Raw genomic sequence first — 18875 nt, forward strand, 5'->3', positions numbered from 1 at the left:
CCTCGACTCGCACCAAAGGGTGGCGGGGTTTCGGTTCGGCTAAATAGGTCGGGAATACATTCCACGCAGGAAGCCGCTACATGAGTAACGGGGGCTATGTAGCGTGGACTGGGTGTTTTTTTGGGTTTGGGAGTCTCGTTAAACCCAAGAACGGCTTCAGTCTCAAAGTGTGCAGCTAGAACACAGGAAGAACTTAGAACTAGGAAGCAACGGTATAACAAATATAAATTGTCATAGCTGTGATGGGAAAGTACCAGAACTACGAGCGCCCATAGAAAGCACTAGTCGTTATAGGTACTGAAAGCAGGCTAAATCTGGCCATAAGTTCAGCAGAAATTTTTGCGATGTATCTAATGATGTTGAGAAAGTATAGGCTAAACACCGTTGGCGGTGTCGTGTATGTTGCTGTTAGAAGTCGTTCATCTTGTAGAGAAATTGAAGTAGATAGTTCCTCTCAGTTATTATGGGTAGAGGTCATCCTTGCCAACCGAAATAAAATAAGAATTGGTTTCTTGTACCAACCTCCACAGTCAGATGATACAATTGCTGAAAGATTCTAAGAAAACTTGAGTTTAATTTCAAACACGTTTCCGATTGTAGTTGGCGGTGACTTCAATTTAGCCTCAATATGTTGGCGAAAATACATGGTTTATTCCGGAGTTAGGCATAAAACATCATCCGAAATTGTGCTGAGCTGAACGTATTCTCTGAAAGTCATTTTGAGCAAGTAGTTCATGAGCCCACTCGAAGAGTAAATGATCGTGAAAACACGCTTGACCCCTTAGCAACAAATAATTCTGAGCTACTAACGAGCATCAACACGGACAGACGAATTAGTGAACACAGAGTTGTCGTAGTGAGACTGAATACCGTAACTCCTCAATCCACCAAAAATAAACTAGACAAAAATTAGCGTGACGCCTTTCTGAGAGATAATCTCAACTCCTCCCAAATTAAAAGTGTAAATGTAGATCAGATGTGGCTTGAAAGCAAAGAAACATTATCGAGAGCAACTGAGTGCAATACACCAAATAAATTATCAAAAGATTGAGCTGATCCCTTGTGGTAGACAAAACAGGTCAGATCACTGTTGCAGAAACAACTAAAGGCATGTCAAATTTAAACGAACGCAAAATCTCCAAGATTGGCGAACTTTTGCAGAGGTTCGAAATTTACTGCTGACTTCTATGCAAGATGATTATATTAGTTTCCACAACGAAACTTAACAGCGAAACCCGGCAGAACGCGATTCTGGTCGTATGTAAAGTATGCCAACGCCAAGAAACGGTCAATGCCTTCTACGCGCTATAGCAATGGAAATACTAATGATGACAGTGCTGTCAAAGCAGAGTTATTAAACACAGCCTTTCAAAATTCCTCCAACAAAGAAGACGAAGTAAATATTCTGTAATTCGAATCAAGAACAACTGCCAACATGAGTAGTAGGGGGACAACCTTCGCGTAACCCCACTCTCCATTGTTGCCAAATTTATTCAAGATGGCGGCGATGATGTCATCCAAGATGGCGGCATGTAGACTTGGCTACAGCGCATGGCGTCATCCAAGATGGCCGCTTTTGGCAGGAGAATAGTCCAATTGTGCTACATCCACTAACTTAACCTCAATAAAAAATGGTGGGAAATTTGAGTTCCAACAGGATAATGCATGCAAAGACCGTACTTGTCTTTATTGTTGTTATTGATTATCATTCATTAACATTCATTATCATTCATTATCATTCATTATCATTAGTTAACATTCATTATCATTCATTATCATTCATTATCATTCATTATTATAGGCCTACCTCCACTAGCAAATTCCACCAAATTCAAATTCCAACACGATATTCTCTCGAAAACTGTGCTTCTATGTATTATTATTATTTATTATTAATTCAAGATGTCCGATTTTCTCGGTGAGAAAGCCATTCTCCTTACATCCATAACAAAAATCTATCACAAGTTCAAATCCCCAACACCATAATTGATCACATGTATGAGCTTTCTCCATCACTTACCTTTTTTTTCACTGGTAACATATCATAATCACGTCAAATAATAAACTGCACTTATAGTAACGTAATTCACGTCCTTTGATTTTGCAGGGGGGAAGGGACTGAATACTTTATTTCAAGCAGTACAGTCATCACTTATTCTCCAACACAGTCAGCACACACATCTTTGATATCGCAGTGCAGTCACCACGATGTCCGCGCTCCAACTGAATTAGTTCCAAGTCCTCGCCACCCCCTGACCAGCGCACGGAGACAATTCGTATACAATGTATATACCATTGAAGCCCATCCTGCAGAATGTGTTCAATCGATGAATTATTGGTGTTTGACTGCGATGAGTTTAACAGCAGTGTAGTTTGCAAGCATACAGTCGAGGACTGCCCCCATAACCTCCTACATGCTGAATGGAAACGTGCATTAATCCTGGAACATATGAATAACATATGAATAAGAACACAGTCCTCCAAATAAATTCCCTATAACGAAATCCTTTAAAAATGCATTACCCATCTCATGGAAACATCTGCTACTGTTGGAACTGTCTACCTTTTTTAAAGCCCACATATAAGCTCCCAGCCCACAAAAGACGACTGCCTCCGATCCAGAAGAGCAGCGAACTGATCTAGTTCACGAGTTCTCCGCTAGAGGGCACTTCGATAGGTCACATGTTCACCTTATTCAACCAACAGCAGCACAGCATCATGATGACGTAGTTGGCTTCTATATATAAGGAGCACTCAGCAGCTCTTCCATCTCTCTTGCAGTCGGTCAAGATGAAGCGTCAGTCCCCACCAGAGCAGAATAGGAGGAGGAGCAAGCAGCACCAGAAAATTAAGTCCTCAAATTATTATTATTATTTCTATTTTTCTCAGACATTAGGTCTGGTTAAAAATGGAAAGTGACACGGACCTTCATCAAGCGTGACTTCCTTTTAACTGTATGGTATATGTTACACTGTATTTAGGAACTTTTGGGTTATTGAACACGTATCAATAATTACGGATTTCTGCAGTTGTATGTATACATTTGGATGTAGCTGTATTGCGTTGATGTACTGGTGGATATTCTGTGGTATGACTCCTGTAGTTGATAGTATAATCGGTATAATGTCAACTTTATCCTGACGCCACATGTCCTTGACTTCCTCAGCGAGTTGTATGTATTTTTCAATTTTTTCTCCTGTATTCTTCTGTATGTTTGTTGTATTGGGTATGGATATTTCGATTAGTTGTGTTAATTTCTTCTTTTTATTGGTGAGTATGATGTCAGGTTTGTTATGTGGTATTGTTTTATCTGTTATAATGGTTCTGTTCCAGTATAATTTGTATTCATCATTCTCCAGTACATTTTGTGGTGCATACTTGTATGTGGGAACGTGTTGTTTTATTCGTTTATGTTTTATGGCAAGTTGTTGATGTTTTATTTTTGCTACATTGTCATGTCTTCTGGGGTATTCTGTATTTGCAAGTATTGTACATCCACTTGTGATGTGATCTACTGTTTCTATTTGTTGTTTGCAATGTCTGCATTTATCTGTTGTGGTATTGGGATCTTTAATAATATGCTTGCTGTAATATCTGGTGTTTATTGTTTGATCCTGTATTGCAATCATGAATCCTTCCGTCTCACTGTATATATTGCCTTTTCTTAGCCATGTGTTGGATGCGTCTTGATCAATATGTGGCTGTGTTAGATGATACGGGTGCTGGCCATGTAGTGTTTTCTTTCTCCAATTTACTTGCTTCGTATCTGTTTATGTTATGTGATCTAAAGGGTTGTAGAAGTGGTTATGAAATTGCAGTGGTGTAGCCGATGTATTTATATGAGTGATTGCTTTGTGTATTTTGCTAGTTTCTGCTCGTTCTAGAAAGAATTTTTTTAAATTGTCTACCTGTCCATAATGTAGGTTTTTTATGTCGATGAATCCCCTTCCTCCTTCCTTTCTGCTTAATGTGAATCTTTCTGTTGCTGAATGTATGTGATGTATTCTATATTTGTGGCATTGTGAACGTGTAAGTGTATTGAGTGCTTCTAGGTCTGTGTTACTCCATTTCACTTCTCCTAATGAGTAGGTCAATATTGGTATAGCATAAGTATTTATAGCTTTTATCTTGTTTTTTTGCTGTCAATTCTGTTTTCAGTATTTTTGTTAGTCTTTGTCTATATTTTTCTTTTAGTTCTTCTTTAATATTTGTATTATCTATTCCTATTTTTTGTCTGTATCCTAGATATTTATAGGCATCTGTTTTTTCCATCGCTTCTATGGAGTCACTGCGGTTATTCAATATGTAATCTTCTTGTTTAGTGTGTTTTCCCTTGACTATGCTATTTGTCTTACATTTGTCTGTTTCAAAAGCCATATTTATATCATTGCTGAATACTTCTGTTATCTTTAGTAATTTGTTGAGTTGTTGATTGGTTGCTGCCAGTAGTTTTAGATCATCCATGTATAGCAAATGTGTGATTTTGTGTGGGTATGTTCCAGTAATATTATATCCATAATTTGTATTATTTAGCATGTTGGATAGTGGGTTCAGAGCAAGGCAGAACCAGAAAGGACTTAATGAGTCTCCTTGGTATATTCCACGCTTAATCTGTATTGGCTGTGATGTGATATTATCTGAATTTGTTTGGGTATTAAGTGTGGTTTTCCAGTTTTTCATTACTATGTTTAGGAACTGTATCAATTTAGGATCTACTTTGTATATTTCCAATATCTGTAGTAACCATGAGTGGGGTACACTATCAAAAGCTTTTTGGTAATCAATGTATCCGTAGTGTAGCGACCTTTGTTTAGTTTTAGCTTGATATGTCACCTCTGTATCTATTATCAGTAGCTCTTTATATCCTCGTGCTCCTTTGCAGCAGCCTTTTTGTTCTTCATTTATAATTTTGTTCTGTGTTGTATGTGTCATTAATTTCTGTGTAATGACTGAAGTTAATATTTTGTAGATTGTTGGTAGGCATGTTATGGGGCGATATTTAGCTGGATTTGCTGTGTCTGCTTGATCTTTAGGTTTCAGATAGGTTATTCCATGTGTAAGTGTATCAGGGAATGTGTATGGGTCTGCAATGTAACTGTTAAATAATTTAGTTAGAGGTGAATGTGTTGAGGTGAACTTCTTTAGCCAGAAATTTGCTATTTTATCATTTCCAGGGGCTTTCCAATTGTGCGTAGAATTAATTGCTCGGGTGACTTCATGTTGCAAAATTATCACTTCAGGCATTTGTGGTATCATCTTGTATGAGTCTGTTTCTGCTTGTATCCACCGTGCATGCCTGTTATGTTGTACCGGGTTTGACCATATGTTGCTCCAGAAGTGTTCCATGTCTGTTATGTTTGGTGGATTGTCTATTTTAATGTGTGTGTTATCTATTGTATGGTAAAATTTCTTTTGGTTTGTGTTGAATGTTTGGTTTTGTTTCCTTCTATTTTCACTTTTCTTTTATCTTCTAAGTCGTTTGGCCAATGCTTATAATTTCTGCTTCTTTTCATCTAATTGCTCTATTGCTTCTTGTTGTGAGATTTTACCTAACGTTTGTCGTTTTTTGTCTGATATTTCGTTTCTTATAAATTGTGTTAGCTGTCCGATGTCTTTTCTCAGTTTTTCTATTCTGATCTGTAGGCTGTGTTGCCATGCTGGTTTTGTGGGTTTCTTCTGTGTGTTGGTTGGTTCTGATCTCTGCCTAGTGTGTATATTTAGTGTAGTGAGTGCTCCTATATAAACCAGTAGTTGTAACTCTTCCATAGTTGTGTTTTCATTTATTTTGTTGTGTATGATTGTGTTGATAGTTTTTATTGTTGTTTCGACTTGTGGGTTATTTGGCGGTCTATGCAAGAATGGTCTAATGTCTGTATTTGTGTCTTTGTATTTTATATATGTCAGCTGAAATTTCTCTTCTATATCTAAAATGTGTGTCACTTCGTGTTCTATTTGTGCTTGTTCTGGTGGCTGTCTTAAGATTTCGTTTTCCTCTGATTGTTTAGTTGATGCGTGTTGGTCTTTGTTTGTTTGCTCTGGGATGTTTGAGTCCTTTACTGGGATTTTTGAGTCCATTACTGTATTTTCTTCTTCTTCTTCTTTTTCTTATTATTATTATTTTTATTATTATTATTTCTCTACCAACATCACATCATTTCTTATGGATATTCACCTTGGTCCTCCAGAAGCTCCGCCTGTGACGTCAGCATCAGCAGGTCCCAGCATGTCCCCGTCCACGCATCTGAAGGCATCGGACTCGTCCACGCAGGATCCTGTAGCTCAGCTTCTCAGCATGCTGGAGCAGGATAGCCAAGTGTTAATGTCGGTGCCAGAGGCTGCACTTGACGGGGCTTCACAGTACTGGGCTCCTTCATACGTGCCGTCCACTGACCATAATCTCACAAGGGACATCCCGCCATCATTGCAAGAACAGTAGGCTAACAGCGCTGGTGTGGATGTCGTGGATGAGAAGATACCGAACGCCGCTTCAGCTCATCCTCTACTATTCGCCTCAAGCTATGTGTTAACAGTTAGTGGTTCAAAACGTATCCATGTAGGACCTGAAGTTTCAGAATACGGTAGCCTCTCAACTGTGTTAGTGCTGGAAAATGTGCTCAAAAATATTAAAGTGAAATTTTCTGACTATGAGTGGGATGTACTGTGTCGTTTAAAAACACAAATCAAGAATCATATGACTACAGAATATTATCCGTCCCACTCCTACCAGGACATGTACGGTGGCAGTCTAACTGTGAGTATTCTATCAATATATGATGATGCTACACTAAAAATTAAAAATGCTGATGGTTATAGCATTTTCATGCATCACCCCACTGTTGATAACTTGTTCAGTTTAGACAAGGCTGTAACTAGTACGATAGAGAGACTAAATAGATGGTGCCCATACGTTCAGGCAGTGTACACTGACATCAGTAACTGGCTTCACACATGTAGCATTCCATAGATGATATAGAACATTGTTTTAGTATGTGTATAACACCAGTGCCCAAGTCTTGTGCTATTCCTCGAATAAGTGTTGAAAATGTCGAACTCAAATTTACTGATGGAATACCGGACTATTGTAATTCACCCATAACATTACGAGATATACGTGCTGAATTTCAAGCATACAAGAAGCAGCTATTTTCCAAATACTGTACTTCTGCTGCACCGCTTAAAAAAGAATGTACTGATTTTTTCTCATGCTGATCATATTTGTAAATATTTTAATAAATAAATATATTATTTTATAATATCAAATTTGTCATTGCGTGTTTTTTATTTGTCAACACAAAATGTCACCTACGTTAATCTATATGACTGCCTTCCCTTTAAATATACCACCTCGAGTTCATTCTGTTGTGTAGCCGCTGTAGCTCAGTTGGTAAGGTGACTGCGCTATAGTAACAACACACAAACACATATTTTTAATCATATAAAAGCGTATTCCACACCTTGACCTACCACAGTAGGTATCCTGGCGGGCTGGGCGAAACACCCTCGCCTCAAGGGCTTTGTTGTAGGTGACTGGTCCTGTGATGATGACCAAGACCATAAGACCAACAAGAATGGACCACTCCTTCCTGACAGCATACGAGCTATAATTGTAGATCCATCCAGCTGTGGTAAGACACATGTCCTCATGGCTCTGTTAACGCACATAGACGGAGTCCGCTTCGAGCATCTTTTCGTCTTCTCCAGAACACTCTTTCAGCCCAAGTACCAGTTACTGAAGAAAATATTAGATGGAGTAGACGGTGTAACGTACAGAGCCTTCAGTGAAAGCGACGACGTCCCCCCACCTGAAGAGGTAAAGCCTAACACTGCCTTCATATTTGACGATGTCGTTGTTGAAAAGCAAGGTCAAATCCGTAAATATTTCTGCTTTGGCCGTCATATGGGTGTTGATGTATTTTATCTGAGTCAAATGTATTCCAGGATCCCAAAACAGCTGGTGAGGGACAACGCAAATCTCATTATAGCATTCAAACAAGACAACCTCAATATAAAGCACATTTACCATGCTCACGTAGGGATCGACATGTCGTACAATGAATTTGTAAAGATATGTGCTGATTGCTGGAACCACTCACAATACGGCTTTCTCGTTATTGATAAAACCCGTAAAATAAATGACGGTAGGTATAGCCGGAACTTCCAAGACTTTCTCCATATATAAACGTACGAAAATACCTCATCCCATCAGTTAACATTTCACCATGGACAAATTCGCACGCATGGCGGACGCTCAGTCTGAGAGATTAGGTGGGCAAAGACAGAGTCTCCGAATGTACACCGATATCAAATTTAAAAATCTTGAGTCCAGACTAGTTAAAGCTGTAAGGGAATTAAAGGACACCCAGAAACTTCTTGCCATTAACACTGAAAAAGCCTGAAAACTCTAAATGCACTACCATTATACAACCTTTACTCAATGAGGAAACTAAAAGTGTCGGTGAGGGTGTAGATTTTCAGCATAAAGGAGTGAGCAATCAAGTCCCGCAGTATATATATTACGATTACCCAGATGAACTAATAGACAGACTTCGACTGTTGATGGATTTGGCTGCTGTGGGCAATACAGCTCATTCGAATGAGGTTGTATCCATAATCTCAGAGCTTCGAGAGAGAGGTATCATCGAATAAGTATGGAAACCGTGGTTCGAGAACTGCACAAGCCAGCACGCAAAACATACCCTCGTAGACATGTCATGATTAAAGGGATGGATGACCACTGGCAAGCTGATCTTGTAGATAAGAATCGATATTCACCTCATAATAATGGATTGAAATACGTTTTAATGATTATTGATACATACTCTAAATTCGCCTGGGCATTACCTGTGAAAACTAAAACCGGTAGATATATTGCTGTGGTGTTTGAGCGTCTACTGCAGACAGGAACGAATCGATGCCCGACCAATCTTCAAACCGATCACGGTGGGGAGTTTTACAATGACCATTTCAAGACTTTGATGGCGCGGTATGGCATACGCCACTACTCCACGTTTACCCACCTTGAAGCTAGTATCGTCGAGCGGTTGAACAGAACAATCATAGCTCAAATGTGGATGCAGTTTAATCTTCGCGGTTCGTAAAAGTGGGTAGATATCCTCTGACAGATAATTGCAAAGTATAATCGAACCAAACATAGTACAATAAAAATGAGACCGATCGATGTACGCGATAATTCACTCGTGGACACAGTATATTTCCGGATTAAAATGCTCGACCCTCGCAAACAGAGGCTGAATATAGGTGACTTAGTACGTATTTCAAAACACAAGACAGCGTTCGAGAAATCGTACTTACCAAATTGGTCGGCTGAGATATTCACAGTATCCAAAGTGCAGCGAACCAACCCTAGGACATACATCTTAAAGGATGGCAAGGGCGAAGAAATTGCAGGATGCTTTTACACGGAGGAATTGCAGAAGAGTTCTGAGTTTCTAACTCACAATTCAACAAGAACCGATATTTTGATCAGACAGAATGGGCATATTATAAGCGAGACGGAACAGTTCAAATTCCTAGGCGTTCTGATAGATAGTAAGCTGTTGTGGAAAGCCCATGTCCAGGGTCTTGTTCAGAAGCTAAATGCTGCTTTATTTACCATTAGAACAGTATCTGAAATAAGTGACACTTCAACACGAAAAGTAGTCTACTTCGCATATTTTCATACGCTTATGTCGTATGGTGTTATTTTTGGGGTAATTCTTCTGATTCAAAAAGGGTATTTTTGGCTCAAAAACGGGCTGTTCGAGCTATATGTGGTGTAAGTTCGAGAACCTCTTGTCGACCACTATTAAAAAATCTGGGAATTCTGACGTTGCCCTCACAGTATATATTTTCTTTAATGTCGTTTGTTGTTGGCAATATTAGCCTATTCCCAAGAGTTAGCAGCTTTCACTCAGTTAATACTAGGCAGAAATCAAATCTGCATGTAGAATGCACTTCCTTGACTCTCGTGCAGAAAGGAGTGCAGTATTCTGCCGCATCCATTTTCAATAAGCTACCACAAGAACACAAAAATCTTAGCAGTAGCCCAAACTCTGAAGAGTTTCCTCATGGCTCACTCCTTCTATTTTGTCGAGGAACTCCTGAAAGAGCTAAAAAATTAAGCAAATTCCAGTGTTACATTGTTGATTGTCTACATTTAAACTTACGACTTGTCACCTGAATATGTTTTTTTTTATATTTCCTTTTATTTGTTTCTAATATCGTGTTATAATTTCATGTATTGACTCGTTCCATGACCATGGAGACTTCTCCTTAATTTGGTCCCACGGAACAATAAATAAATAAATAAAAAAAATAAAAAACCAGATGTATTTCTCATCGAGCGCGTGATAAGACGTCGTGGGAATAGAGCACTGGTTAAATGGCTAGGATTTCCATCATCAGAAAACAGTTGGATCGAAGCTGACATGTTAGTATATAACGGGGAGAGTAGACTTCTATCTCCCCAGTAGTGTGCCATGCACGATAGGAGGCACATCATAATAAGAGGTGGAGGTGGTGTTCTCGACAAGTTGCCTGTTGAATTGCACATTCCCGGATATAACTTCTGTGGGCCTGGAACAAAGCTTCAGAAGCGCCTGGCACGAGGCGATAAAGGTATTAACCTATTAGACGAAGCCTGCCTTGAGCACGACCTCGCATACGCAGCAAATAAGGATCTCCCAGCACGCCACGTCGCCGACCGTATATTAGCAGATAAAGCCAAGCAAATAGGGCGAAGAAAATATCTCGGAATAGGTCAACGCATTGCTGCATTCGTGGTTGATAAAACCATGCGTGGGAAAATTAATTTGGGCTTGGGTGTGATGAATTTCATACGAATTATGAAAGCAGCGCGAACAGCTTTGCGACCGAAGAAGAACAGGATGAAGAACAACAGACCCGGTTGTTTGAAAAACTGTATTCTCACCTCGATGTCTGCAGCTAAACGTGTGTTCATTGGTGGGAACAAGAAGAAAAACACAACTTCAATTAAACCACCTAGGGTCCTACCGCTACCAAAGACTTCGGGCGATGCCGCAGCTGTAGCCAAAACGGTCAAAAACGCACAGAATGCACAAACCCAACTAGAGGAAGTCAGAAGACATAATCGCGCTATGGAGGCAGCAGCTATCGGAAAAGGTCTCTACTTGAAACCATACAGGAAAGGACTAGGTCTCTTCATAAATAAAAAAAAACTCCGTTAGTTATCCTACCGGACCGAGCGCTCACGAATAAAGATCTAGTTAAAATTATTAAACAAAAACTTCACATTCGTGGATTCCGCGGCGTCTTTATGCGGAATACATTACCGAAGACCATGTGGCGGACTAATGAGTGCGGAATTGTAAATTTAGATATTGCTGGGGTCCAGGGACCCATTGGGTTGCGTATGTTAAGAAAAGTCGAAATACAGTTCAGCATTTCGATTCATTCGGCGATTTACAGCCGCCTGAAGAATTACAACGCTACTTCACCAGCAAAAGACGCGTCTTCTACAATGTCCGGCGATATCAGGACTTTAACACATATCTCTGTGGTCATCTCTGCGCTATGTTCCTCATCACAGCGACGGCGAACCTCCTCTAGAATGCGTCATCGTCAGACATGTGCGCGATATATAAAAGAGCTGTCATTGAACACGTGACCAGCATTTGATGTTTAGATGCAATGTCGTACACTCTGACTTTAAAAGAGCGAGGATCAGTATTACGCGCAAATTACTTTCCGCCGATTGATTTAAGTGCACGGGACTGGAGTCTTGCACTGATTGGTCTAGAGACGTATAACAGCGTTCCAAATATTACACAGAGCAACAATAAACTACATCTTGAAATTGACGGCCGGAAGGAGATTCTACAAATACAACCTGGTGCCTACGATATTGATGATTTAAAGGAACTCTTAAAACAGTCAGAAAAAGGTATTGAACAGCGGGAAAACATTAATACCCTTAAATCTGAAATACGGACAGAGAGTGCTACTTTACACAGAGACATTCAATTGGTCCACTGCTAGGTTTTGCGAAGGGTCGTGTTTTGGTGAAGGACGGAAGTAAATTTTACCCATCAGATGATGCTGTAGATATACTCCCAGTGAGTACAATCCATGTTGAGTGTAATTGATTCATTCAATTTACGGATTCTTTCCTACAGTCGGCACAGGGTATAAAATAGTTCAAGCCCCCACAAACGCTATATATCTCCCGGTGACTGTTCAGACACTGGACTACCTCGAACTGCGTATTGTGGATCAGAATAATCAGCTTGTTAACTTTAGAGGAGAAGAGATCATTGTACGCCTGCATCTAAGGCGAGATGGGAATAAGGTATAAAGCTAGCACACCAGGCTCACAATCCGTTAGTGCAACGCGGAAGGGCAAGGTGATAACACGCCTTAATTACGAACTCCTCATTTCAGCAGGTTTAAAGCCGCAGAATGACGTCGCTCAACGTAACTCAGTCAGTAGAGTATGATGACCGAATTATTCGTCGTGAATACCACTCACACAAACCCTACGCTTCAAGCACATTTAACAAAGATGATGAAATTGGGATTGTTATCCAGCATCAGGACGCGGTAACACTGCCTAGCAAGAGCTTCCTCTGTCTGGACTACACATTTAAGAAAGCTGACGTGGCTGCCGTAGCGCTCTCGAAGCTCACTCGAAATGCCGTAGCATTCCTGTTTCAAGAGATACGCTATGAACTCAACGGAATTGAAATAGACCGAACTAGAAATGTTGGCATCACATCAGCCCTTAAGACGTACGTTTCAGCTTCACCCTCTGATTCAAACAGTTTGGAAAATGCTGGGTGGTTCATAGATACAGCGGATGGGGAGGGTAGACAAAGCCGATTTACCGCGTGCGTGCCACTAAAAATGCTTAGGGGTTATTTTGAGGATATGCAGCGAATAATTATCAACGCTAAACAGGAACTAATTTTGGTGAGAAGTGCAAGTGACGCGAATTCATTCTCTCAAACAGCTTCTGAGAATGTTCTAATCAAGATTAATAGCATATCATGGAAAATGCCTCACATCACCGTTGCCGACGACGAGCGCTTGAAGTTCTTAAACGTTCTGAATGCTGGCACCTACCTACCACTAACTTTCCGATCATGGGAGTTTTTTGAATACCCAGTCCTACCTACAGCGTCCACACATACTTGGGCTATTAAAACACCAGTGCAGTTGGAAGCACCTCGATTCATCATACTAGCATTTCAAACTCAAAGGCGTGCTAATGTATCAAAGGACTCAACTGAATTTGACCACTGCAAGTTAACTAACGCCAGAGTCTACTTGAATTCAGAATACTACCCATATGAGAATCTACTTCTACAGTGGGACAGCAATGTATAAAGTCTGGCATTTGACATGTATGCGAGATTCCGAGCATCTTACTACGAAGGTGTTGAAAATGAAGGATGCCTACTCAGCCCACAGAGTTTCAAGATGCTAGCGCCAATAATCGTGATTGACTGTTCAAAACAGAATGAGATAATTAAATCAGGACCTATAGATTTACGGATTGAATTTGAATCTTCAGGAAACTTCCCTGATCAGACTTCGGCATATGCTCTCGTTTTGCATGATCGTCTCGTTAACTACTGTCCGCCCACTGGTGTAGTGCAACGAGTTGTATAAATTAATACGCACTCTGATATCTCTAGCGTAGATCACGACGTTACCTGAAGGTGTGAGGATCGTAGCTGACGTTCAAGGATTTTACTATGATGAGTGCAGGCGTTTCATAATTAAAGACTGTGCATTAATTGCATTCACGCAAAGTGATGGAGTAATAGGAACATTTGTATCAAGAGTTGAATCGCCGAAACCATTTAAAGACGTCAAGTGCAATAAGACAGTCAGAAGCGCGATGTGGCTAACAAGATTCTATCATGGGATTAAGTGGGACGCCCCTGGCATCTCTTATAAACATTGCTGCAATTGCTGAGAGTATTTGATCACAAGAAGACAGTAATCTACGTTAAAGGCGATGAGAAGATTAGCTGGCTGCGTCGAATCTTCAAATATGCGGCTATCCAGAACCTGGAATACTACGATTGTCCACCTATCCATCAACTTAGACAGCGAACGTGTGAAGAAGAAAAAAATAGTTTTGTGTTTTCTGAAAATGTAAAATTACTTTTAAAATGGCTCACAAATAAATAAATAATTTTTTCTCCATTAGAATACTTGTTGTTTTCTTTCTGTGACACCTACTTCCATAGAAGTAAGTTTATTTGGTGATACTGTTCGTGAAGCGCATTCCACTGGAGCTGTCTGAGACAGTTTACCTGCTTCCACCTCGCCGGCGCGGCGATGAGTCAACCGTTGAAAGTGACAGGACCTGAAGGAGAGAGCAGAGTGCTAGGGTCGGCTTCGCCAGATGCCCGCCGTTTAAAGTGACAGGACCACAAAGAGAGTGGCGGGGTCTGGTTGTGACCGGCGGACGAAGTCCAGCACGCGTCATTCAGATTTCATCTCTGTCTTTAAATCAGTAAAAATCTTATAGGTCTCTCTCTGTGCCAGTGCAACGTATATGGATCATGATTGAGGGTCAAATAATAACAAACTCGGGCATTTTTTTACAATAAAATAATTGAATTTATTATTCAATTCAGATTTTGTTTGCGACGTATCAGTTTACAGCAAAATGATTCACTTTTTTCACATTATGTGAGTTTACAGATACATTATTTGTCTTCAAGTAAAAATATGAAAGTTCTGATCTTTGCAGATACGTGTTTTTACATCATTCATAAATATATAAGCACTGTATATATATATATATATATATAAAACTAAAGCAGAGGTACTAGAACGTAATTATATTATCTTACAAGGTAAATAATATGTCTAGTGAGGTTCCACCGGAAGCACTTTTTTAACTGAAGGCAAACGTATTTTTAGTTCAAGATAGTGGCTCTAAAACATTTTCCACTAGCAATTGAAATTAAATTTCATTGAAGTAAGTAGCTCTAGACATTTTCCACTACAACAAGCAGGTGAACACATATTTGTGGGTATAAAGTTTTTTTTCCACAGTGAAGTGTATATAAAGAACTTAATTGGAGGAACTCACATTCTTAAAAAACTAGTTCTGACTGGATGGCTAGCTGCAGGTGAAACTTACAATTACTACTAAGATCAAAGCAGATACGAACTGCGAAAATTGTATTTTCGTCTTCTTCTATTTGATTATAAGATGTGTAAAATTTTTATCTGCTTTCAGTTATATAGCCATTGACTAGTAATAGTGAAGAAAAAATATACAAATATATATAAAGATTTTTTTTTATAAATGGGATTATTTTAGTTTCTTTTTCTGTTTTTTATGATTTTTTTTTGATAGAATAAATAATATTTACACACATGCACACTTAACACAGGCTCACACACATTCACACACACTCAGACATACACGGAAGTACGCAAGCTGATACACACTACAAAACACTCTCATTCAATATTTACACTATGATAAAAGGGTCATACTACTATTCTGCAGACACCCTCGCCGTCTCTCTCTCTCCCGTCCCTTCTCTCGCTACAAGTGAGTAACGTGCGTACGGGCGAGTTTCAATGCCGTCATCACAGATGACCCTTTTATCGTCATGAGGCGACAGACCGATTTTAAACTGCAGCACAGAGTACACCTCGTGCGCTATCGATAGAATACTAGTTTGCCGGACAATATGCGGTGGCTGCAGCTCAGCACCGCGAACACCACCACGTAGGCATTGCAAAAAGTCTTCGATAGACAGAGCTCGTGATGCCATCCGTCGTACACCCTTAGCCCGTCTCTGAGTGGGACCTTCCAATGTGCGATATGCATACATCTTGGACCTAAGACCTACAAGCTCCACAATCGGCAATCCATTCGTCTCGTCTTTTATGTGACCGATGACCTTCTTGTTTTGCGGAACAATACTGTAAGGATTATCGGCCGCATAAGAAGACGTGTCGAATTCATTGGCGTGGTACCTAATTACTTCATATGGATCGCAGTTCTTCACCCAATAGATGAAACTATCTGTATCCATATAAAGTAATTTACGATCTGCGAAATGAGTTTTCGCAAACTCATAATGAAAGCGGTACATGTGGAGTTTGGATAGGTCTAGTTTGCACATCCCCACATAGATAGGTTTAGTAAACTCTACTGCAGTTTTAGCCATCACCACAGCAACAAAATTCTTATTGAAAATAGTGACCCGTTTAAAATTTGGTCTGGAAATGCATTTTCGTACGCCATAAAGCCCATCCCATTGCATTCTAACAAAAATTTCACGTCGTTCCCTCAAATTCTCCATAGTTTTTCCCAAAATTGAATTATTCATTAATTTATAAAATTTTTTCTCAAAGTCACACGACGCGGAAGTTCTCTGTCTCGTATTCAGATCAATATACTCCTTCAACCAGGGGGACTGCTTGAAGGAGATGGCCCGGGTGATTTTAACCAGCTCCATACCCAAGCTGAGGCATTTCTGGAGGTTAAGATAGTGAATGATGTACCTCTGCTTGCCCCCCAGCGTTGTCATCAATTTCGCGGAACTAGTTGCTCTGGACACAGCGGCAAATCGGCATGCGCGTCTTGCAAACTAATAGGGTATTTGAATTCTGCCTCCACAACGTACCCTACATCAGAATCGGCGGCCATATTCCCCCTGATTTTTCCACCTAATCCCTTGCATTCATCTTCGGTCAGCCAGCGAAACTCGCGAATGGGCAGACATTCCTTCATAGCATGTCCGTATAAGTTATTCACATCTAGATACATTATATAACTTGAATCAATGGATGCGTTAAACCTGTCACCCATCCGTGGGTTATTTGCTTTCGCGTGTCTATGAATACATTGGCAGAGCCCCCCACGGATCCCTCGCTCAAAGAAAAGAAGCATGTCAGGATCGGTCAATAATTCGATACTGCACTTCGTTTTCTTGAGCATCGCGTCCCAAGACAACCCCGGTGCCGTGTAATAAAAGGCAGGGTCCAGAGAATATGTGGTCATACATAGACTCCGGAACTTCTCGAAAACGTCCGCAAGCAAGCGCACGTCTGTGTCCATCTAAAGACGTGCGTACTCTCCTAAATTAGAAATGTTGAATTCCCGCCAGACATTCACGGCATGCTCATACTCTGCATACGTTATCGTGTCGCCTGTGAGGTTGCTGGAGAATGCAGTTATGTCGGGTAGCCTGGTTTCGTCGAGTCTATTCACATACTCGTATGGAAAAACCCCTTTCCTTGTCACAAGTTGAAACTTTTCCTCGTCGGGAAATGCAGCTCGAGTGATATGCATATCCGCTGGAGGTAGAGTTTCAACAAGTTTCTGTAGTGGTGCCTGCATAAAACGTAGTGTATCGAGGAAGCGTAGCGTAATTCTTGACGGCATTCGTTTGGAGAATGATACATACTTCTCGACGCTCGCAGGTAGGACACTCACCTGACCTTTCTCCAAACCGAAATCGGCCAAGTGCTCAACTAGAAAACGAGCATCATACCCACTTAAATTATGAAAGAAAACTGGTACGTGCCTCGGTAATTGGTACTTCAAATTGCACGCATTGTGAGCAGCGCCACGGAATTTCTCTGTAAGATGACAGTGGTCCCTAAGAGGAGTTTCCGCTTTTCTGTCCAAAGGCAGCCCACAAGACACTCGGTGGCTTTATTATACAAATCTTCATTCTCCTTCGATCTGGTCATTGGAACGTTGCCGCTGTACAGCTTATCAACTTCCAGTGAAAATTTTTCAAGCTCAGAGAGCAACCAAATCGATGGATTATCGCCGACGTAAGATTTGTATCGGTTAAGGTTGGTGTCATATGACGATAAAATTTGGTACGCTGCGGCATAAGGCAGTGTTTTTGTGTAAAGGTGGTGTGTGAGGTCGTAGGATCGCCTTCACAGCGGGTCACAGGAGCGAGGAGGCACTCGAAGTCGGCGTACACAACAAACGGACACCGCTCCTGGTGATGAGCATTCCTAAACTTTATGAATTTGTTTTCCTCCGTGGGCATAATAACACGTACCGCATCCTTGGAAGTACAGTCTACTGGATGCGTAGCTAATAACTGTTCAGAGGAGAAATAATTGAGGCACATTAAACAAATATGTTTTACATTATGATCAGTTGATAGTTGGGCGGAAAGGAGTCGGGACATGTCCTTGATCCAGACATAGTGATAATTGTCACCTTCAGAAAAGAGAAGCATATTTACATGCAGCTCACGCTCACCGGCAAATTTTGAGAAATGGAGGGGGCCGACTACGACATGCTTCTCTTGCTCGTCTGACTTCCTTTTCTTCTTCTACAGGCCATAAACGTGTACCGATATTGCGGTATTCTGCACCTCAAATTTAGGTATGTCCTGGATATTGATGGGGAAGTCAATACCATCAAAGTTATAAGATGTGTTAATATCACTGACTTTGTATGTACTGGGACGTTCAGGATGAGCTCTATAATTCTAATTTCTCTTGCGAGCAAGGATTGACCATGCAAAACAAGCGTGATCTTTTGTATTTTGCACATTAATGCATGCCCTCTTGTTAGCTATATCTTTAGGGATCCATTTAATGGATCGTGGACATGTATATGGATGTCCAGGTGTAGAATTCTGCTGAGTGCCTTAGCTGAGCCTTTGACTTCCATCTCGGAAAACCGGCCCAATATGACACTCAAGGCGGATTTACGAAACCACTCGGCGATAGATATGCTCCGCGTTATCACGCCATTATCCCCCCAAAGATAATGAATGCTGGTCTCTTCCTGACCAGACTGAACTTTGGGGAGGTGCGATAACTCAATGAAGAGCACTGCGCTGCACTTAACGGCGGGATAACGCGGATTATCGACTACC

The sequence above is a fragment of the Schistocerca cancellata genome, chromosome 6, assembly GCF_023864275.1.
Source record: "Schistocerca cancellata isolate TAMUIC-IGC-003103 chromosome 6, iqSchCanc2.1, whole genome shotgun sequence".
NCBI classification, from domain to species: Eukaryota; Metazoa; Arthropoda; class Insecta; order Orthoptera; family Acrididae; genus Schistocerca; species Schistocerca cancellata.